Raw genomic sequence first — 23,518 nt, forward strand, 5'->3', positions numbered from 1 at the left:
AACTGCCAAGCCATGCCTTTCCTGGACCGGAAACAAGCTTCCGAAGACCGGTTTCTGGCATTCCAGCCGTCTTCAGTCCGGCTTGCTTGAATCCAGTGGCAAAGTGAGCAAGGGCCCCACGTCTGAGCATACCCTGCCACACTTATGGCGGCCAAAGCGGTACAAAAGGGGGTGGTGATGGACGGAGCATCTGAATCAATCAAACACTCACACCCAGTCAAAAGATCTGGGTTTGATCCATCACCGTTCTTTAGCCCACTTTAGCCCACTCTGGCACTGTCTTAGTTATAAGGAAGATCATTCACGACTCATGGAAAACTAGTGAAAGCTTTTCATGACAGTAGCATTATATTTATTATTGCTGTCTGAAGCTGAGTTTGAATGATTGTTGTAACCTAAGTGATATGAATCTTGTCAGACCTTGTACGGTGTCTATATACTGAATGGCTGTCACCTATCTAAGGAAGGCTATTGTGAAATCAGGGTATGTAAGAAATGTGGTTGGTAATAGACTGGGGTGTAAGTCCTGGTCAAGCAGCAACCACAATCCTTGTCAGGGTGAGGCACAAGCCAACCCTAAATTAACCTATGCACAACCCTCTGATAGCTTGGCACAGAGCAACACAACACAGGAGGGGGTGGAAGGCGGGAGGGGAGAAGGTAAATAAAAAGGCACTTATTGTTTGTTAAAACGTTCTTCCCACTTTGCATAAATTTGACCAGCCTTGTGGTTAGCTGCGTTAATTACACTAACTACAAAGTCTCTTCAAGACAGCTCTTTTGCTGTCTAGCCAAGACCGCCAAATGGGTTAATTCCAGATGCTAAAAAACAGTAGTTTATTTAATCATGTAGTTATCCTAGTTACTTAAAAGGATGTGACAGTCAATCACAAACTATAGTTTAAATTACCTCACTAAATGAAGCATGTGCATAAAATGTGCATTGAAACAAGGTTCTCAAAGAAACCTCAAACCACATGTACTGACTACATCAGATTGGATTGAATGAGGTATAACCCAGGAGGGGGAGCAAATCAATGACACTCACAAAAATCCAAAAGTTTTAAAAACCCAGAATCTTGAAGACAATGGTCCGATTGATTTTGTGGTTAAAAGGGGAAACTTGACTAGCTTTCCCGCCACTTAAAAAGATGTGACAGTAATTCACCAAACGTTAATGTAAATATATTAGAGCAGTGGGTATAGCCTTAAAGGAATTACTCAATGCATTCTTGAGAACGAAAAATCTTGCCAATTGGTTTTGGAGTTGAGGGAATCAACTGTGCTATCTCCTTGCCACGTTTGAAGATAATGAAGCGTGGCAGAGAAGACCCTTAGATATACGAGAGGCTGCCACCAACCACAGAGTCAGCATGCACCTTGGTCAGTGCTCAGGGGCCCCATCGTAAGATAGCAGCCATTAGAAGACGCTCTAGGCAATGTACAATTGCAAGTATGCCGAGCGCTGTGACTGACATTGGCATAAGAGTGAAAAAAACAATTGGTTACAAAATAATCGGAGCGGGCCGATGGTAACATGGACATATTTATCTCTGTGAAGGTGAGCGCGTACACAGACATCGGCATAGTAATAAAAATCTATACCCCGAATATAAAATGAATGGGGTAGGCTGTGATTATGATGTCTGATGGAAGACACATTGTATTGCTGTTGAGCCAAGTGTGAAGGCTGACATCAGCAAAATAATGAAAAACTAAAGTCCATCAAAGAAAGACCGGATTCATGTAAGATACATTGTATCCCTGTAGAATCCAAGCACAATGACTGTGGCTAGGTTCAAATATAGGCTGATGGATCCATTTGACATTGGTAGTTGAATGGACAACAAATGTGATGAGATAAGAACAAGATTTACAGGCCTGCTTACAGAAATGTAGCAAGTGAAGACACCAGTGCTTGTGTAAAGTGCTCTTCAACAAAGAAAAAATGTGCTCTTAAAACAGTTGCTAAAATGGGAGCAGTGGATGGATTGTAGTAATTGGTTCATGCTCTCGGGGAGGGCTAAATGCAGGAAGAGGCATGGCGTATGCATGCTATGGAGAAAAGGAGAGAAAGAATATGAGAGCAACTATGGAGCCAGCAAATGGGAAGCCTATTGGTAGACTGAAGCCCACATAGTGAATACATGTCTCTTCAAGACAGTGCATGCACTGTCTAATCCAAGACATAAAACTAGAGTTATTTTTAATAAATAAAACACTACCAAAATAACAAAAATGCAATCATTAGAACCAGAGATATGCAATTTGAAAGACTGTAGTGAAAATAGCGCCAAAAAGCACAAAGCTTAAACTGAGGAAGGGGACAAAATCACAAGTCCGGGGTGAACACAATGGAGCACAGGCCAGCTACAGGGCCCCAGTTAGGCACACTCAACAACGTACCCTAAATCTTGGTTGTGAGGAGTGTTGCAAGGATCCAAGTTGGAAATGCATTGCGCAGCTAAAGCAATGCACCGGTACTGAGTTGTGGTGAGGCTGCAAAACGAGGTCCTGTATCATCGTCGAGGATCACGTTGATGATGCAAAGTACGGCGTTTAGGATGTATTGCGCAGTCGGGGCAATGCGTCAGTTTTGAGGAGCTGAGAGGCTGCGATACTGAGTTCATCGTCGTCATTGAGGCTGCAGTCAAAGAGGGATGTGAGGGCCTTTTTATGAGGATGTGTCGTGCAGTGGCCGTTCCAAAGAGGCTGCGGAGACAATGCAGATTTTTGCGATGGGTCCAATCCACACAGCAGCAGCGATGCATCAATTTTGCTCGGGGTTGCGCCATGCAGCAGACTAGATGCACCAGTGAAGCTCTGTCCACAGAGTCTGGCAAGCACCTTAAGCCCACTTCCAATGGTTCAGGACTGGGATGGCACCACTTGGCAGGGTAGATTCACAGATGGCAGACTCAAGTTGCTGGGTGCACGGTTGTTGGAGCCTTCTGCATGAACATCATTTAGGGGTCACCGGAGAACGCAATTTCAACCCTGGGGCTATCCCTAGTGCCCCCTGCCATTATTCTTGCGATCCCTGGCCACTGTAGTGACCAAAATTGACCAAGTGAAGAGAAATGTATTTCCAGGGTACACTTCTCCTTTTAAAAGTGTAGACTGGTTTAGATCACTGAGATTGTAAATATTTGTACTGCAGCTGTCACAATTTATCCGGCAACAGAGCAACCAACCTTCCAGCTCTAGAGTGCACGGAAGCTTCACTGCAGTGTAGACATTTGGAACGAAACTGGACACAATTGGGCAGATTTACTAGAGAAGTGGCGGAGAAAGGCATTATCCTCCTTGGCTTAACTCCACGCTCTGCCGCTTCTGAAACGCAGGGCTGCACCATATTTACAACAATATGGTGCAGCCTTGCGTGTCCCCCTGTGCTTGCACTAAATTTAGCTGCCTAGCACCAACGCAGGCACCCTTACACCATAGTGCAAGGGTGCCTGCATTGAGGGGAATATTGTTTATGTGCAGGAAGGTGCCAATTCCTGCACATAAACAATCTTTAAATGGTGTTTTGAAACTTCTAAGTGTGCTGCTTAAAGCAGCACACATAGAAGTTGCAAAACCTAATTTTTTATTGAGTGTTTATGTGCAACAAGGTGTCCCTTCCTGCACATAAACGATCAAAGGCCTTTTGCTGTTTCTATGTGTGCTGTAAAACTCAGCACACATGGAAACCGCAAAAACGATGAGAAATTAAACATTTCTCCTGATTGTCCCTGTTTAAGACCAGATTTTCCTGGTCTTAATTTTGGCACTGCCCCATATTTACGCTGCCCTTGTAAATATGGGGCTGCATCAAAATCAATGGTGGTGCGGCAGAACGGCCACCGTAATACCCATTGCCCACTCCTTTCACACTAAGTATAGTGTGAAAGGGGCCTTATTTACAAGGCAGTTTTAAGCCACGTTAAGTGGCTTAACGCTGCCTTGTAAATAAGGCAAAGCACATATTGTCACAGGAATTTCACTAAAAGTGACGTTCCTGTGGCAATAGGGGCTTGTAAATATGCCCCAATGTGTCAAATGAAGGGAAATAAAGTAGGAACAAAACAGGTTCATGGAACAGGCAATGCTGAAATACAGCATCTTTGTAGGTAAACATTTCAAATTGTTACCATATTTTTTCATTCTCCGATTGTGTGTGTGTGTTTTTGAGAGAGTGAGAGGGAACGTGTGTGTGTGAGGGAGAGAGAGAGTAAGAATGCATATGAGCAATTGTGTGAGTGAAAATGACAATTAAGTCACTACCATATTGTATGTAATTCTTTGCAAAAGTCTGGCACTGGCATACTGTAGGCACACCTTGGCTTAAGCAGATATATTCATTTCATATAGGGTCTAGTCATTGACAATCTGGGGGCAACCACTGCACATTTTGAAAAAATGGGGTTAACTGCTGGGTAGCGTCAGGCTATATTGATTTAGCACAGCATTGGCTTTTGAACCAATTTGTATAAAATTGCTACCCCATTTTTTCAATATTTTCTCAAGGGAGAATCCCCCAAGTCCTCCTAGCTGAAGACTATGAGTATGATTAAAACCAGTACTGCTAAAGCCAAAGCTGTTCCTGATCATTGTGCCTTTCAGCCATAGTTATTCTTTTTCATGTGGTGCTGTGGTTTGCATTGTGGGCAGTAATTGGATGCTGGTGCTGTGATTGGGTAGCATAGGATGGTCATCTGGCAAATGATGTCTGCTGCTGGGTATGGGATGGCTACATCCCTGATAAGATTGCAGCCCTTTTAAAATATATGTAATGACTAAAACAGATGTGCACTTCCTCTGTCACTTTATGTTTACTTATTTTCCCTGGTTATAATTTGCTCTTATTGTATGTTTTATTTATCTTTGTTGATGTCCCTACCTATGATATCATCAGGATCTCAAGTCACTTGACATCACTTCCTGTAATGCTGCCAGGGGTGATGATATGTAATGTCACTAACTGCGATGTCATCACAAATCAAAGGGCATGTGATGTCACTTCTACTACCCCTGGCATTTTGGTGAATCGACATCCATGGCCTTCTGTCTCCGAGGCGCCAAGCAGGAGGCCAGCCAACTATCCCTTGGAGTCACTCTGGGTTCTGGGTTCAACAGATGCAGGTCAAGCCCTTCTTACCCAGGCAGGGTGGAAGCAGGCAGTAGGTCAGCACACCAGGTAAGCAGTCCTCCAGAGCAGCAGTCCAGTAGTGTGGCAGCCTTTTCAGCAGCACAGTAGTCTTTCTTCCTCACAGAATATCCATCAGCCCTGAAGTTTAATGATGAGTTGATTTCTGAGATCCAGTGTTTATACCCAGCTGTACCTTTGAAGTGGGGAAAGCTTGTAGAGGCATATCTTTGAAATGCACAGGTGCCCCCCTGCCTTCCTGACCCCGGCTCCAGACTAATTAAGGGAGTATGCAGCCCTTTGTGTGGAGACAGGACATGGCCTATTCATGTATAAGTGGGGGTGGGCCCCGTGCCTCATTCCCATCCGGCCAGTAATGGCTCGTTCAGGCACACCAAAGCTCCCCATTGTGTGTGGCTGTCTAGGAGGAATGCACATAGCCAGCCTGTCAACTACACTCAGTCATGTGATCCACCCAGAGACATACTGCAGGCACCAAATGGCTAAGGCAGAAAATTGCCAACTTTTTAAAAGTGGCATTTGAAAATTGTAATTTAAAATTCAACTTCATCATTAGTTAGGATTTTTCATAAAAATTCCAAAGCCACCAAACATGAATCTGTTACCTGTTCCCAATTGAAAGTTACAGCTTATCAAATGTAATAAGGTAACTCTAAAGTTATCCTGTGGGAGAGGTAGGCCTTGCAGTAGTGAAAAACAAATGTAATCTACCAGAACATATAAAAGCTAAAAAGGACATTGCACATGGCCCTCTGGGCTGTCTGGTGCCAATCCACAGGGTGACTCACTTGTGTTAAAAGGGAACGTTTGGGCCTGACAAAAAGTTGATTTGGCCAGGTCAAAATGGCAGTTTAAAACTGCACATAGAGGCTGCAATGGCAGGCCTGAGATATGTTTTAAGTGCTACTTAAGTGGGTGGCACAATCATTGCTGCAGGCCCATTAGTAGCATTTCATTTACATGTCCTGGGCACAGGTAGTGCCACCTTACTAGGGAATTAAAAGTAAATTAAATATGTCAATTGGGTATAAGCCAATATTACCATATTTTAAGGAGAGAGCACAAGCACTTTAGCACTGGTTAGCAGTGGTAAATTGCACAGAGTCCTACAGCCAGCAAAAAGGAAGTCAGCAAACTAGTGGGTTGGAGGTATAAAGTTCTGATAATCCTCGCTAAACTGTATGTTTTTTTAAATGGTACAAGAGATAATTAGACAACAAAATCAAGGCATGAAAGCAGATACAATAATACACATCCATATCATAAACATAAAAGACAGAGTGAGAAACAAAACTAAGCCACCATGTCAAATTATATATTCAAGTTCAGTCCATCCATTGCCTGATCACGCTCCACATTCTAATCAATTGTTACCTGTGATTCACCACAGTGAAGATAGCCATTTCTAGTTCACACAAGTTCATGGAAGAGCTCCATCACAGTCTAGCCGACTTAGGTTCTGGAGCAAGCTAACTTTTTGCCATGCACAGTCTGACAACCAGTGAAGCACGACAAACTGACACAGTGATAAAATCAGCCTCTCTCTTGAGTGCCCAAGCACAATTAGTTTGCTAGTTAGGCCAAGCTTGTTCGTATAAAACTTTCGATTTTTTTAATGTACGGAATAAAGTATCTCCTGCTGTACATTATAAGGATATTCCAAGTCGTAGAGGAACCCCAAGACTATTTAAAAAAATTAGCCCAAAGGTTGAGCTCCTTTATAGGGTCATTGAAATCCAAGATGAATTGCAATTTCTTTATACTGTATCGCAGGAAGTACTTTATTCTATATAGTACACAGTCACACCATACCTCTCCCTCCAACTGCTTAAATCCTTTATGTGTTACTCTAATATACGAAAGAGATGGAAGGTTGGCAAATCTGAAGGGCAAAAGTAGAGTCTGTAGTGCAAAATTAAACACACCAAAGAGAAGTTAGATACTTGCTTTATGACCTGCCTTTCACCTTGGCTGCTGGCTGCAGCCATTATGAAGTGAGAACGTAACTATAATAGTTCATTACAGATAAGCAGGTATGTCATATCTTTATCACAGGCAAATTGAAATGTCACACGTTGCTTGTAGCAAGGGAATTAGGGCCACAAGTACAAAGCGTTTTTGTGTTCACAAACATGTCAAATCACAGAATCGACCTGTTTGCAAATGCAAAAAGGCTTCTTAAAATGTACAAATCCCTATTTGTGATTCAGTAACCGATTAAAAGTTGCAAATTGGGTTTGTGATTTGGTATTAGGAAGGAGTGTGTTTAGGGCGCGCTTTACTAATACCGAATCACAGTGGTATGTGTTTTGCAACTGAAATGTGGTCGCAAAACATTATATTAAAATGTTACCACCTACTTCAAGCAGGTAGTAGCCGATTCGCAAATGTGAATGTTTGTGAAAACATTTTTAAGAGCAGGCAGTGGTCTGTGCCTACTATTAAAAAATTAAAAGAAAACTTAAGATTTTTCTTTTTGAAATGCATTTAAAAAATAAATAAAGATTGCTTTATTGAAAAGCAATCACAGACATGGTGGTCTGCTGACCCCAGCAAGCCACCATCCCTGTGATTTTTGCGATTCCCAAAGGGTCGCAAACAGAGATCTACCTCATTAATATTCATGAGGTAGGTCTAATTGCGACTCACCCGAAATCGCAAAATTTGTAAATTGAACAGATGATCATGGATCTTTGCGATTACCAAATCATAAAAATCGCTATTTGGTAATCTCAAACACTTAACTTTGCACATGTGGCAATTTGGTACAGGGATTGCGTGATTCATGTATTATAATCTGATACCCAAAGGCCTGTAAATGTCTGCAGGAGGCAACACATGGATGAGGTCAGTGTCAATGACCCCACAACTAAAGCTTTGAGAATTCTGTCGACAACCCCATTGATAACACTCATTAGGGGTTTAAATAGATCATTTTGAAATGTTTGATACTGCGATTAACAGTATGATCAGGTTATTTTTATGTTCATCCATAAACAGTTTATACATCTTTCTTATTGAGCCTTTCTTTTCCATACTATAAGTACTTCTTAATACAGGGATTGGCTTCTTTAAGCATAAAATCTTGTATTTATAGAAATGTTTTAAACCCAGCACTGAAATACCAACATAGCTTTGCATCTCAATAAAATTACAAATTACATTGCTTCTGAACTGTTTCCCCAAAATACACTATTCGGTCTTCTGCCAAATGATTGTGTTTGAAACCCTAAAAATGTCTTGGAACGTGCCATTATATTTAGTTAAGTATGCCTGGGGGTACTGGTGAATCTTAATATTTTAACCATTGTTTCAAAAGCGAGTAAAAAATAAACTGCTAGTTTAGACAGAGTATTTGGTATGCCAAACTCTGAATAAGGCCCTATGTATTCAAAGCATGTTTAGAGAGTGTTCTCATAATTCTACTTCTTTTATCACAAATACAGCCTTGTATCATGCATGGATAACATCCATATAGTTGCAATGAGTAATGCACGTGGTAAACGTGTCACCCACGTGTTTAAATCTTTCCATGAGTCACTTCACTGTTTACTGACATTTGTTTCCAGATACTAATGCTTCCCGAACATCAAGGAAAAAGTATCCCTAGCGAGTCAACAAACTACATTAGTTAATGTAGGCAGCGACCTAGGGACGCCAGCCAGCACTGAGTGATTCTACAGGATAAATAATTTGATTACATTAGGCCCTGACCACTGTGGCTATTTCTATCCTTTTTCCAGATAAATGAAGTACTTTAAATACCTTCCTTGGCTCTACTGTGATATACATTATTCAGCTATCAGATGCGGAACTAACCCCAAAATATCCTCCAACTCTCCTCACTTTTTTCTCTCTCTCTCTTGGGTTTTTATTTCTCTTTTGCCCACTCACTCTTCTGTTTCACTGTGATTTGATCATTTCCCTTTCTCTCCTTTTTAGGTTTCCCCTACACAACTCATATGCTGTGCTGTGAGGTGTATTGTTTACAATTCAGTGAGCGTACAACCTGCATAAAGCAAACCATTAGTTGCTTTCCTTGTCACTCTCATTTGCAATTTGTCAATTGCTTGGCTCCCACAGGCTTCCCTTCCTTTCTTGTGTTAGCTCTTCCCTGTGGCATGGACCAAGCGCATGTGTTCTTCCTCGTCTTTTTGCAACACATTATTGTTTCATTTTGTAAGTGTTTCTGTATCTTTCCTGGATGTGCAATGTGCTTTCTACTTTTAACACAGTAATACGTCATATTAAATATACTGCTTTCAACCTATCTGCCATCTCTATTGAGACTTTAGTTACTTACACCCACAATTGTGCTACATTACACCACTCCACTCTACGCTACTCTACTCTATGCCACTCCACACCCACTACACTTTCTGTCAGTCCAATCAACACCACTCTATGCCCCTCTACACCACTCAACACCCTTCCGCTCTACTCTGTGCCACTCCAATCTACTCCATACCACTCTAGTCCATGCCGCTCCACTCTACTTTATGACACTCTAATCTATGACACTCCTCTCTAATCCACTCCACTCCACTCCGCACAATGCCACTTTGCACCACTACACACACTCCACTCTACGACACTCTCTGACACTCCACTCTATGCCAATGCACTCTATGCCATTCCATTTTAAGGCACTCTACTCCTCACCACCCCACTCCACTCCACCCCACTCTAAGCCACTCCACTTTATGCCACTCCACTCCTCCCCACCCAATGCCAATTTATGGCACTTTATGCCACTCTACTCTTCACCACTCCATCCCATTCTGCATCACTCTACACCACTCTACTCTACCCTACCCCACTTCACTCTATACCCATTCTAGTCTGATCCCCTCTACTCTACACCATCTCTTCTCTATGCTCCTCTACCCTATGCCACTCTGTTTTACCCCACTCTACTCTGCGCCAATCTACTCTATGCCACTCCAGTCTACAACACTTCCCTCTTCACCAATCTATTCTTCACCACTAAACTCTACACACACTCTACTCCAAGCACCTCTCTGCCAGTCTACTCTCCTCTGAGCCACTCTCCTCAGAGCCACTGTACTCTTTGCCAAGGCATTAACTTTTAGCCATGCTGAACAGCAGTCATGCTGCTGTACATCATGGCTAAAAGACATTGGCAAAGGAAGTAGCTCTCACATAGGCAAGACCTATTGGCTTTTCCAGTGTCTGTTTAATATCTCAGTCCTCTATCTCTCACTCTCTTATCTGTTCTCACCTACCTATTTTTTCCTTCTTCCCATGTCTCTGTTGCTCTTGCTCTGACTCCCTCTTTTTTGCATGCTCACTTATTCTCATATTCTAGTCTATCTGTTTCTCAATCGTTTTTTTTTTATTTTACTCCTCCTATCTGTCTACTTTTCTCCTCCTGTGGTACCTTCTCTCTCTCTCCTCTTTACCCTCTTTCCTCTCTCTCGTCTTCATATTAGATTCTTTCTATCACTCTTCATTCTCAGTCTTTCCCTTCTGTTGTACCCTCTCTCTCTCTCTGCGTGTACATTTTTTCCCACATGTCTTTTCCCCACAGCTTCATCAACCCTTCTCTTGCTGTGCTTCTCCCCTCTACATCTCTCTTTGTCTCCTAACATTTATTTTTCTCTCTATCATACTCTTCTTTGTCCTATTTTTAGGTTTCACCTACACATTGCTAGCGTGTGAAAACTTTTGTTAATGTAAATCTCAAAAGGGCTTCCAATCCCGCCTCCTTGCTTTTCATTGGTTCCTGTGCTTGCCAATTACTTTTCCTCCCTTTCTATTGGCTGCACTATACTATTTCCTGTTGCTCCTCATGTCTTTCTCTTATCAGTTTCCCATTGCCTAAGTACTGCATTAATTCGCTTTGTGGGACTTTTTTTTAAGCTTTTACCTGCCTGCGCTTTCCCTCTGCTTTTTTTAAACTTTCTGCCGAGTTCATGGCTCTATACAGTTTGTCTCCATTCCTGGCACCCGTCACATAAGATTACTTTTAGAACCCCTAACTTGTTGTCTAGATAGTTTCTTCCCTTAAATCTTTGCAGACATTTTAGTTAGTTAAAAAAACCATTATGAGAGCAATTTCTTCCACATCAGTATCAGTCACAAAAAAGTACAATGTGCCACTATAGGATATCCGCACCGTAGTCACATGAAGTCAACCAAACATCACATATGGGCATTGGCCGCTCGCCCCGAGTTTAGCTGTGACGCTTTGACAACATACTAGTTAGCTTAGTCTGCGAAGAGGGTTGTGGTGACTGCAAGAGCCAGCTTGCTATGACAGCCCCTCGCAGCTTTTGTGTGTTCACAGAGGGAGGAGAGCTAGTCACAAAGACTAGATTAAGTAGTGCTGGCTATTGTCCTGGCATGTGCTTCCTTTCTGTAGCAGGAGCCAAGCTTCAAGGTGCAAGGCTGCAAGCTGAGGAAACTCAGGTCTTATGTTTTATTTACTTGGGAAGGCTCATCACAAACACAGACATCTTACCTCATATAAGAAGGCCACAGGCAGAGAGAGACATCTTAAAGCGATAAGTTGTTATTGTGGATGAGAAATAAAAACAAATTATGAGACCTGCTATGTGACAACTGCAAGACTTGTGCTTCCACTAACATTCTTCTTTCCAGCAAAGCAGAATAAGTCGATGTAGCATGATTGACTACACTGTATACTATTGTTCCTCGTGGTGTTTGATGGTTCTGTTTGTTTGTTGGTTCTGTAGGTGCGTGTGTTGCTAGTATTGGTTTGTGTTTTATATTGGTACTTTTACTTTTGGTTTTCTTATAGTTGTGTTTTTTAACTTGGTCTACAGCAATTGGCAACAAAACAAGGGTGTTTCTTCACAAACATCCAATCACTGCAGCTCCTTTAACCATTGTGACCCTAGTCTCGCTTAGAATTTGCTTTGAGGAGATTCAGTTGATGACAATTTGCCTGGTATGTCGTCTCACCCTTACACACTTTCAGTGCTGGTTAACTTTGAGAATGTGGCCCTTCACACTTGTTACGTGTATCTCCTTTAGCGCCATGTGCAGGCATTTATGTCATGGCAATGCCCGCTACAACGGTCATTAACGCTACATTGGAGATGTGGTATCAATTTAAGAGGAGTTGGGTCTCCTACCGCAAGGGCACATAATGCCTCTTGATGTTTCATTTCAGTGAAACCACCTCTGACATGACAAAAAGCAATTGGAAGGCTGTTGTTTCCATAATGTTTTTGATCTAACTGAAGAAACCACAGCCTGAGGCTGGGACCGACATTGAAAGGATGATGCTTTTTGTCACAACACTGACAAAATGTGCCGATAAATATTATGTCATAATCAGTTAATATTGGAAACAATAGCTCTCTGTGCCCCTCCTCCTCTTCCCGATGCATATCGGTTAACTTTGTTACATCTTGCGGCCTGTTAAGCAATGAAAGTGAATTCCGCTCTGGCCTCGGCTACTCTTGGCGTTGAACAAGCTTTGTCCTCCTCTGCAGAAGCTTTAAGTGCTTGTGGTTGGCCTGACCAAAAAGAATTAAGTAATGTCCACAGACCGGCATTGTGAGCTGCACCTTTTGCCATAAGAGCACTTTAGGGATTTTTCTGGTTTGACTGAAATGTGGTTTAGTTGTTGTATCAGCCTCCTGTATATTTTTCGTCTTAAATATTACTGAACCTCATAAATGCATAAATAAAATGTCTTTCAGTCAGCCATATATATCGATTTGCCAGTTCAACTGTCATTGATATTAAGGGGTCCATTATGATGACGGGCGGACTTAGTCCGCCCGCCATCACATCGGGACCCGGGACCGCCCGCCTTAAGGGTGGGGGTCCCGATCAGGGCATTAGGATGCGCCCGCCACACAGGCGGGCGCATCCTGTATTGGTGCAATTGCGGCCGGCGGAGCAGAAATCTCCGCCCGCTGCCATTTGAAAGTGCACATTTAGCTTTTCAAAGTGCAACATGACAGGCACCGCGCGGTGCCTGCCATGATGCACTTTGAAATGCGGGGGGTACCATAGGTACCCCCCATGTGCAACCCCCCAAGCCACGGACTCCCAGGGGGCCCGCAACGGGCCCCCGCAGGGAGTCTCCGCATGCCTTTCCGTGGCGGCATTGCCGCCACGGAAATGCAAATTGCAAAGCACACTGTAATATGGCGGGCGGTGTCTACAAGACACCGCCACCATGTTACAGATTTTCCGCCCCGGCCGCTAGGCGACCGGAGCGGAAAACAGGCGGGCGGTGTTTCTCACCGCCAGGGTCCCCTCCGCCTTCCTAATATGGCGGAGGGGAATTGTACTGATGATGTCGGGCGGATTTCCTCCGCCAGGCTGGCGGTAGCCACCGCCAGCCTGGCGGTGGAAATCCGCCCGACATCATAATGGACCCCTTAGTTTCCACTTACCATCGATGTAGCATGGGCTGTGTGCCAGCCCTCTTTATCCATTAGCTGCTTTGCACTGTGAGGGAATGCTTTTTGAGTGATCACGTGTACACATGCCTGAAAAAGACAGCACTTTATTTTCAGGACTTTTGTACCTGGGCAACTTCCTTTTATTTTTTTATATTTTTTATGTTGCATATTATATACACTTTAGTAATAAGATATGGCATTGTACGCGTGTAGGGGGCCAGACCTGTTGGTTTTGACACAATTTTCTTTTGCTGTTAAAAGGTATAGCCTATTATGTGTCACCTTGTAGCTATTTGAAATTCCGACTATGAACACGTGAAACCCGTTACTATATGTATGGGTCAAAGGGGGGGTACATTGGATAGTAATTACTAAGTTGCTGACAGTAGACGCTGGTCTCCTCACTGAGTTCTTGTCCCAGCTTTTCCATTTCACCAGTTTGTGTTGGGCCCATTCTCAACGTGTTTCATGTGCCTAAGTGATAGGAGGGAAAATGTTTTTTGAATGCACAAATGACAGATCCCTACGCAGTAAATCAAGATCTGAAATTTTTTTCAAGCACAGACTAATTTTATTTTATTGACATTTTAGTAAGTGCTTAGGTTATTTCATAGCACCAGGTGTAACAAACCCAAACAACAGTAACAGGAGGAATGAGAGAAATTGTGCCCAAGGGCGTTAAAGTCCAGACGATGCTCAGGCGGTGCTTTTTTCAGCACTTTCCGGTTCTTCACCTGTTGGGTTTAGGGATTTAATTCTTGACTATTTCACTCAAGTTCATTGCAAACGGTTCGATTTGCAGGAATTTCCTGAACTAAAGTTGGGAGATGTTGTTCTGGGCCAAAGGCATTCCATTGTCTTGGACACTGGATGTTAGATCCTCTTACTCCTTGGTTCAGTCTCGTGAAGTGACGATGCAAAATAAGATAAACTAGAGTGGACCACAGGTTCATCAGTGGCACCTAATGGGGAGCTAGTTTCTGGAAGTAGCTAGGCCCTGTTTTGCTTATTACGAGTTATCATTCGTACACAGCATTTGTAAATTGTCTTGTGGTTCTATGATCAGTGGAGGGCTTTCATGCCTGGCCTTAAATGGTCTTGCAAAAGGACCTAAATCTGTGAAATATTGACCACGTGGTGTGCTTTTTCTGCAGTTGCAATTTTTATTTGCAATGATTGGCATGAATATGTTTTTCTGGATATGAGACTTGAAACTGATTATTTTACATGTAGTGAGCACATGCAAAGCTGCAACATTTTGGGTAGTCTCAAAGTTTTTGCAAAGCACTTATCCCCTAAATGCAAGTCTAACCATACACTGAAAAAAGCTGGGGTAAGTGTTGGGAAAGGACATGGAATACCCTGATGTTTTGTCGGTGTTTAGTGTTAGTGGTTTATCCCACCGAAAACGCTTCTCCCTTGGCAAAAAAAAATGCTTAGTGAAACATACTTCCTGCTAGGTAGCAGCATTACTGCTGACAGGCATATGCCTGTGAAAATACAAAACTTGTAGTTTTTCCACTCCTTCTTCTGTCCCTTCACAAAAATCACAAAAGTTTACACGCCACATATCAAAGGCATACACCTATTATTGTGTTGTATTCCTTAAAAGAGTCAGGGGCATATTACGATTAGCGATATTTATCGCTAACTAGGCTTAGCAACTAAGGGGCATATTATCAAGGGGGTTTATCTCCGCTTTTTTGGCTTTAAAAGCCAAGAAAGCGGAGATAAAATTATCTCCCTATTACCTAGCTGTCGCTAACACCAGTTAGCGACAGCTAGTAGGAGATAGCGACCATCTTGGGCCCCACTTTGCATGTCAGTGATATTTATCACTAATGACATGCAAAGTGGGCGTGCCAAGATGTTAGCGACTGGAAACAGTCGCTAACATCGTTATCTCCTATTACCAACTTTTGGAGATATTCGTGCTAAGCGCGAATATCTCCAAAAGCTAACACCTGCCCTGAGCACTTCTTAGCCATGTTATCCAATGGGAGGTGGATAACATGGCTAAAGCATTAGCTTCGTAATGCATGAATATCGCTGACTTTTCAGCGATATTCATGCATTGCGGCCGTTTTTTATCGCTTAGGAGATTTACCTTGATAATACCAAGGTTTATCTGCGGTAAAAATCGCCGCAACTCAGCGGTAACATTTTGTCTCTAACCAAGCAATAGCGATAATTATCGCTATTGCTTGGTAATATGCCCCTAAATTTTTATCGCTAAGCATCGCCGGAAATTATCGCTGAGATAACGTGCTATTAGAAACGTTTATCTCCAAAGCGATAAATTTTCCGGCGATAGCGTGAATATCGCTGAGAATACAGAGATATTCACGCATTAGTGACAAAATGCTCTTAGCCATGTTTTCCACCTCCCATTGGATAACATGGCTAAGAACTGGTCAGAGCAGGCGTTAGTTTTTGGCGATAGCGGGAATATTTCCATCGCTACTCCTGCCTTGCTAATAGGCTATAGCGACGTTAGCGACTGCTTTCAGTCGCTAACAGGTTGGGTACGCCCACTTTGCATGTCATTAGCGATAAATATCGCTGACATGCAAAGCGGGACCCAAACCGCTCGCTATCGCCTAAAGCTGTCGCTAACTGCTGTTAGCGACAGCTTGCTAATAGAGCAATATAATTATCGCCGCTTAGCGGCCGAAAACGGCCGCTAAAACGGCAATAATTGCCTATCGCCCTGCTTGGTAATATGCCCCTCAGTCCCTTGACCTCTCTTTGTCACACTTTCCATATCTTTTCAAATTAAGAGTTCTTAGAACTAGGCTAACTCCTAGAATTAAGCTCCCCTTGTTATAATCGATCCCTCTTGTCTACTAATGAATGTATAAAACACATAGCAACGTCAGAATTAAAGACTACTTGGTGCTTTTTATAGGCTTGGCCCGCACAGCGCTTGTGCCGTGCTTGTGAAATCTATTGTATTTAATATAAATCTTAAAAGGGGCTTACATTCCACCCCACTTGCTTCCCTTGGTTCCTGTGCTTGCCACTTACTTGTTCTCCGTTTCTATTGGCTGTAGCATACTGATCCTCATGTGCTTCTCATCTCAGTTTCCCGATGCAGTAGTACTGTTTCCATTTGCTTTTCTGGAGCTATTTCATAAAGGTTTTTATCTGCACAGACTGCACACATATAAAATGTGGTTTATCCAATGTACTTATATTAAACTTTTTTGCACACGTTTCAAGCGTGCTTGCGAGCTGACGTGGGTCTCCAGCTCCAAGGTCAGCAGTTCTGGCTGTTACGCCACATCCTCTTTCTGCCCTTTTTCTCAATTTTTTTCAATTAATCTGTAGCGTTCCAAATGAGCGCATGTTTTTGCAGACTGTTTACTACTCATCCCCCAACGCTGCTGGCATCCGCCTCCAGTCTTGTCATTGCTTGTTCTTCTTTTATTTCTGCTCCTAATCATATAGCAGCCCATAACACGTAGTTCTGAGACCCTACAGTCTCATTCACATGAGTATCTCATACCTGTAAGGACTACACAACATTTCTCACATTTACTTGACATTCACCAGTCATCAGCACTCCTCTGGAGTTTTCACCACACATCAAATCAAATCCATGAGAGTTTTTCGGCATGTGTTTTTCGGCATCACCTGGGGGGGCCTTCCATTACTTACTTATTTATTTTTGCCCCGTTTTTATGATCATTATGGTCATTATACATATAATTAGGATAAGTGTTTGAATCCTCCCCACCAAGGCAGAGTATTCTTTATTCTGGTTCCATTGTAGTTCCTACAAATACTAGAACTACTATGTGCTCAAACCTCAATGTTTTGTACTAAGCCCAAAACATTACTGTTATGTAACCAAACAACAGGAGATACCCCGTAGACGCAGTTGAGACCTGGGTAAATAGTGTATGTAACAAGAAACAATGTCTCAACAAGTAGTATTAGAAGGCAGTTTTGATGACATGCAAAAAAGTTGTAAAAATAAGGAAACCGGGAGACATTAAAAGTTATAGAAAGAAATGCAAAGAGTGGTCTGTATTTGAGCAAAAACAGTGAAATACGAAGAAAAAATGACGGCACTCTATTACATTGAATGTTCATGTAACCTGTACAAACTTGTGCACATTTGTGCTCGTGAGAAACAAGGTGAACGGCTTAAGTGACTTCTTCTGAGGACGAGGTAGAGTCACTCTTGCCAGGTTCCAATTTCTGGGTCAGATGAAAGTCAAGGAAGCACAGCAATAGAGCAGTCTGTGTGTTCCTTTCTCCTGGGGAAAGAAGCAGGTAATATTGATGAACAAGTATGGTGAGGTTTTGTGAAATGTTAAATCTGCTGATATGTTTTGAAAAAGTGCTTCAAATTGATTTCAGAGAGTTACTTGTCCATGTTACCTTGGTTGCTCCAGGCCCCATGCCACCATTGCTACACCACTCATGGCCTTTCTTAGGCCTCAGAGCGCTTCTCTCATGGTCCTCGTAGCTATGATCCAGTGTTGTGAGTCCCAGGAGAGGCCCCTTCCCTCGACCTTGCAGCAATGATGCAACTCAGTGAGGCCAAACAAAGTAGGTTGGCAAGTGGCAGGATAGGTATAGTCCCTCATTTTTCATATTTGTCCTGTATCCTGCTGTGAGCTCCTGCAGGACAACAAATTGCAAACAATTTTTGTTATCAATACGACTGATGCAGACAAGCAGTCTAACCAAAAAGGGTTGTAAACCAAACAGACAAGCTTGGAAGCCTGGAGCAGCACAGTCAGGTTTCCACACACTAACACCCAGAACAACCACTGTGTAGAGGTGTGATGGGCCAGCATTTTCTAACATTGTAAATGAGAGGGAGGACTTGCAGCACAAGAGATGAATTACACAAGTCACTTTATTAAAATGTTTACCTTTAGAGAGGCTAAAAAAGAGGATGTGTAAACATTGAGAAAGAAACAGCCCTAAATGAGCAGGTGCCCACATTAAAATCCTTACATTCAGATAATGGCCATTAAGTCCATGAGCTAATGGCAAAAAACTCCCATGGAGCACATGATTTGCCCAGCTTCAACCAGGAGAACCAAGGTGCAACACTGAGCTGTTTGTTTCAAGACCCATATCTTTCCATCTTTGTCAATTTTTTTTATCTGTGTTACAGGATGAAAACACATACTCTGTTATTTGGCTAACTCCTTATATACATTTTCCTGGTGAAACCACAAGCCCGTTAAGTGTCCTTAAAGTGGTCATAAGAACTGGTGGGGTATAAAGTTTAGCTTGGCTGCTAAAGTAAATAATCTGTAGGATAGAAAGGTGGAACAGTGGTCATGTAAAATGTTATGTTCGATTATAAGAGCTTTGAAGTCAACCCTAGATCAAATTGCAGCCAGGCCAGGGTTCTTGGGAATGGTGATATCCTGGTATGTCTTGAGATGCTGAGTATGAGGCAGGTAGTGTCATTTTGCATGAGTTGAAGTAGATAGAGTTTTTAGGGACAGCTAAATAAATCGCTCTGGTGTAATTCAGCCTAGTTTGAATTAATCCTTTGACAACTGCTTCTTGGCAGTTGCTGCTGATGTAAGGTAAAAGTTTCTTTAAGATTTTGAGTTGGCCAACGCACATACCAGGCACTTTTGTCACTGTGTTTCAAGTGACAGATTGGTGTTGAGATGGATGCACAGACTGCATATGACCCTAGGTGGGAATGGAAGAGGTTAGATTCTTAAGTCTTCTAAAACCACTAGGATCACCACAAGCCACAATCTGGCTTGGAAGCCATCCAAAAGATTAGATTAGTACTTTCAACAAATTTCTACAGAGGCTTAAAAATAGTTTTCCAAAGGATTGTTAAAGAATGATAGAAGGAAGATTGGCTGGACTTTATTAAAATCTTGGTAGTCAAGGTGTTTTTTTATTTTTCAAAAGATTCACTATGCCATATTTCCAGGCGATTGATAAAATACAGTGTTCTAAAGAACAGTTAAACAAGTCCAGGAGTCCTGTTTTGAGACTAGGGAAAATACATATGTGGCATCAGACTACAGTTTATAGCAGCAGCATTCAAGATTTCCCACATATATTGGTATGAAAGAGTTTTAAGTAGTCACAGTTTGGATGTTGTGAGAAGTCATAGGAAGATTATCAGGTATAGGATTTTTTTCTGCCTAGATACAGTATTAGTTTATTCTTTTTGAAGAAGGATTGAGTAAGATTATCACATTGTTGTTTGGAGTGTTGTTAGCTGAGGAAGGTGAGGATATTGCAGTTCTGATACAATATGGAATAATTTGTTCCAAGGATAGAAGTAGAAGCTGGGGAGGTAGGATATAATAATTTTTTTCTTGGTTTCCTGATTGTTAGGTTATATGTGGCATGTATGTTAATATATCCTGTACTTTCATTCATTTGAGAGTCTCTATGCTGTTGTCTGTATACTGAGCACACTTCCAATTTGAGAGATTCAAATTCGTCAAGAAGCAAGGATTTTGTTGTTCTGTATACTTATATCTCAAGAAGTTCTGTTGACAACTTTGCTGTTTTGCTCTGCTGAGAAAAACAAAGTGATGGGAATATTCATTGCATTCATATCAGAAACTGGGTGTTACTTGGGTGAAATTCTAGTCCATGTGCTTTATTTTCACTATGCTACTACTATCAGGGATCAACCTTATGCAAATAAGCTTTGATCCTGCTCAGATAGGAAAAGACCAGCCATACCATTTAATGTCCTTCTTCAACTAAAACACAAGAAACCACAGTCTGGTTTCAGCCTCTTCAGACCCCCCAAAAAAAGGTGCAGATTGCACCTTATTGACCAGAGACCTTGGAGGCCCACATCAGGGCACACTCATTGATCTTTGGGAGTTTCACTAACAAGACAAAAAATCTGCAGGGTAGAGTGCTTGAATTAATTTCAACTGCTGATAAATATTATAGCAAGCATTCCAGGCCATTGTTGTTTTGCTCAGTGTGCTACAGACAAGGACCAGCCGTTTACAAATCAGCCTATAACTTCCTGTAGAAAATACCAGCTTCTGGTTTCAGGATACAAAATGGTCTTACCTGTAACTACTGGCCAGGATGTAACAATAGTGCTCTGTCTTTCCATTCCGTAGCTTTGGAGCCAGAGTCCAACACAGAAGCCCAAGGAAAGGGGGCGGTTAGTGAGACATGACTGCAGCATTGTTAAAGCATGATTTCTGTTGAACCATTTAACACACATTTCAATGTGTTCTGGTAGTTTCACATTTAACAATGTGAGTTTGAGATGAAAAATACCTGGATGCTAATCACTGTCACGGGAAACCTCAACAGTAATGCTTTGTTTGTTCAGCACTGAAACGTGGCTTATAATCTTTCAACTAAAAGGTAAAGGTATCACAATTCAGATTTATCTCACTAGATCCCATTGCTTAATTTTACAGTAACTTGAGTGCAGCTTTCAATAGAAGTAATGCTATTTTCAGTTGTTTTGTTGGCTTTCACATCTACCTAAAATCTTCTGTTTCACACACCGTATCTTGCACTAGGTACCTGGGAAACCATCTTGGAATTTTAATCCATACTATTCTTAAGTGCATCCTAAATGCTGCAGTACACCTCATTAGGGCTTGAAGAAATATGGGCATTTCACCCCACCCTGATGGAACTTGGTAGATTCCCTCCCCGCTGGCCAGCACTACCTTCAAAATCAGCTGCTTCATCTGGTCCACAGTCTAAATATCGAGTTTGTAATATCGACCTACAGAAATATCGAGTCTGAAATATCGAAGATAAAGAATATTGAGGTCAAGAATATCGTTGGACAGAATATTGACCCTAAGGTAAGTAATATCGATTTTTTTTTATATCGATGTAAGTAATATCGAAGTCAGTAATATCGATATCAAATATATCGATGTTACTAATATCGATATTTGTATTATTGTTCTGTATTTTATCATGTATTTAATATGTATGTGTTATATGTTTTTTGTTAAGTATTTTACTTGTTTTAAATTATATGTGTACTATTTTTATATATTAACAATGTTATTGTTAAGTCAATTTTATGTTTTAGTACTGGAGCTGGTTGTGGGTTTATAGGAGAATAGGGTGGGAAGTAATTTAAATATATTTAATTATTATTTTCTAGGAATTGCAAATTAATTGTAATTAATTTTTGCATTTACATTTTGTAGAAGGTAGTGGGTGTATAGGGGAATCGGGTGGGAAGTATTTTAATTGTAATTATTTAATAATTTATTTTAATTTACTAGTATTGATAATTAATTCATTTTAATTAATTATTAATTGGCAATTAATTATTTTAATTGTTCATTTATTTTTTAAATTGGTAATTCATGTTTGTAATTCGTAATTAATTGTTTTAATTGGTAATTCATGTTTGTAATTGGTAATTAATGTTTGTAATTGGTAATTAAGTTTTTTTAATTGTAATTAATGTTTGTAATTGGTAACTAATGTTTGCAATTGGTAATTAACTTTTTAAGTTGGTAATTACATGTTTTAATTGGTAATTAATGTTTGTAATCGGTATTTTTTTCCATTGGTAATTATTTTTTTAATTGGTAATTAATTTTTTTAACTGGTAAGTAATTTTTATTAATTAGAAATTATTTTTTAATAATTGGTAAGTAATGTTTTATAAAAAGTATTTTTGGGTAAAAAACATAATTTTATTATTTAAAGTTTTTTAATTGCTAATGAATTTTTAATAATAAATATGTTTTTTGTTTTGGAAAATATTTTATTGTTCAATATTTATTATTTGGTAACAATTATTACTTAATTAATAATTATTGGTATTTATTGTTAATTTTTTGTTAATTAGTTATTCAATTTTAATTTTGTTTTTAATAATTATTGAGTATTTGTAAATGATGAGTTATTTAAAATTTAAATGATTAATTATTGTAAATACAAACCTTATTTATAAGTATGTAATATTTAATTTCTATGCTATCCAACGCTTTACCTACTGTTGCACTCTCTGGAGTGGGAATAGCCATTTTTACCCCTACGCTATCCAACGTTTTCCTTACTGTTTCACTCCCTGGAGTTGGAATAGTAATTTTTACCCACCTGCTATCCAACACTTTCCTTACTGTTGGACTCACTGGAGTGGGAATAGTAATGGTTACCCCTACGCTATCCAACGCTTTTCCTACTGTTGCACTCTCTGGAGTGGGAATAGTAATTTTTACCTTTCGCTATCCAACGCTTTCCCTACTGTTGCACTCACTGGAGTGGGAATAGTAATTTTAACTTTACGGTATCCAACGCTTTCCCTACTGTTGTACTCACTGGAGTGGGAATAGTAATTTTTACCCCTACTCTATCCAACACTTTCTCTCCTGTTGCACTCTCTGGAGTGGGAATAGTCATTTTTACCTTCCCACTATCCAACGCTTTCCCTACTGTTGCACTCTTTAGAGCGGGAATAGTGATTTTTACCCCTACGCTATCCAACGCTTTCCCTACTGTTGCACTCACCGGAGTGGGAATAGTAATTTTTACCCATCCGCTATCCAACGCTTACTCTACTGTTGCACTCTCTGGACCTGGAATAGTAATTTTTACCCCTACGCTACCAAACGCTTTCCCTACTGTTGCACTCTCTGGAGTGGGAATAGTAATTATTACCCCAACGCTATCCAATGCTTTCCCTACTGTTTCAATCTCTGGAGTTGGAATAGTAATTTGTACCCCTATGCTATCCAACGTTTTCCCTACTGTTGCACTCACTTGAGTGGGAATAGTAAATTTTACCCCTATGATATCCAACGTTTTCCCTACTGTTGCACTCACTGGAGTGGGAATAGTAATTTGTACCCCTACGCTATTCAACGCTTTCCCTACTGTTGCATTTTTGGGAGTGGGAATAGTAATTTTAAGTTCTACGCTATCCAATGTTTTCATTACTGTAGTTTTTTTGGACTTTAAATAGTAGTTTTATTTATTTATCTATTTTATATGT

Source organism: Lissotriton helveticus, chromosome 1_1 (genome assembly GCF_964261635.1).
Source record: "Lissotriton helveticus chromosome 1_1, aLisHel1.1, whole genome shotgun sequence".
Classification (NCBI taxonomy): domain Eukaryota; kingdom Metazoa; phylum Chordata; class Amphibia; order Caudata; family Salamandridae; genus Lissotriton; species Lissotriton helveticus.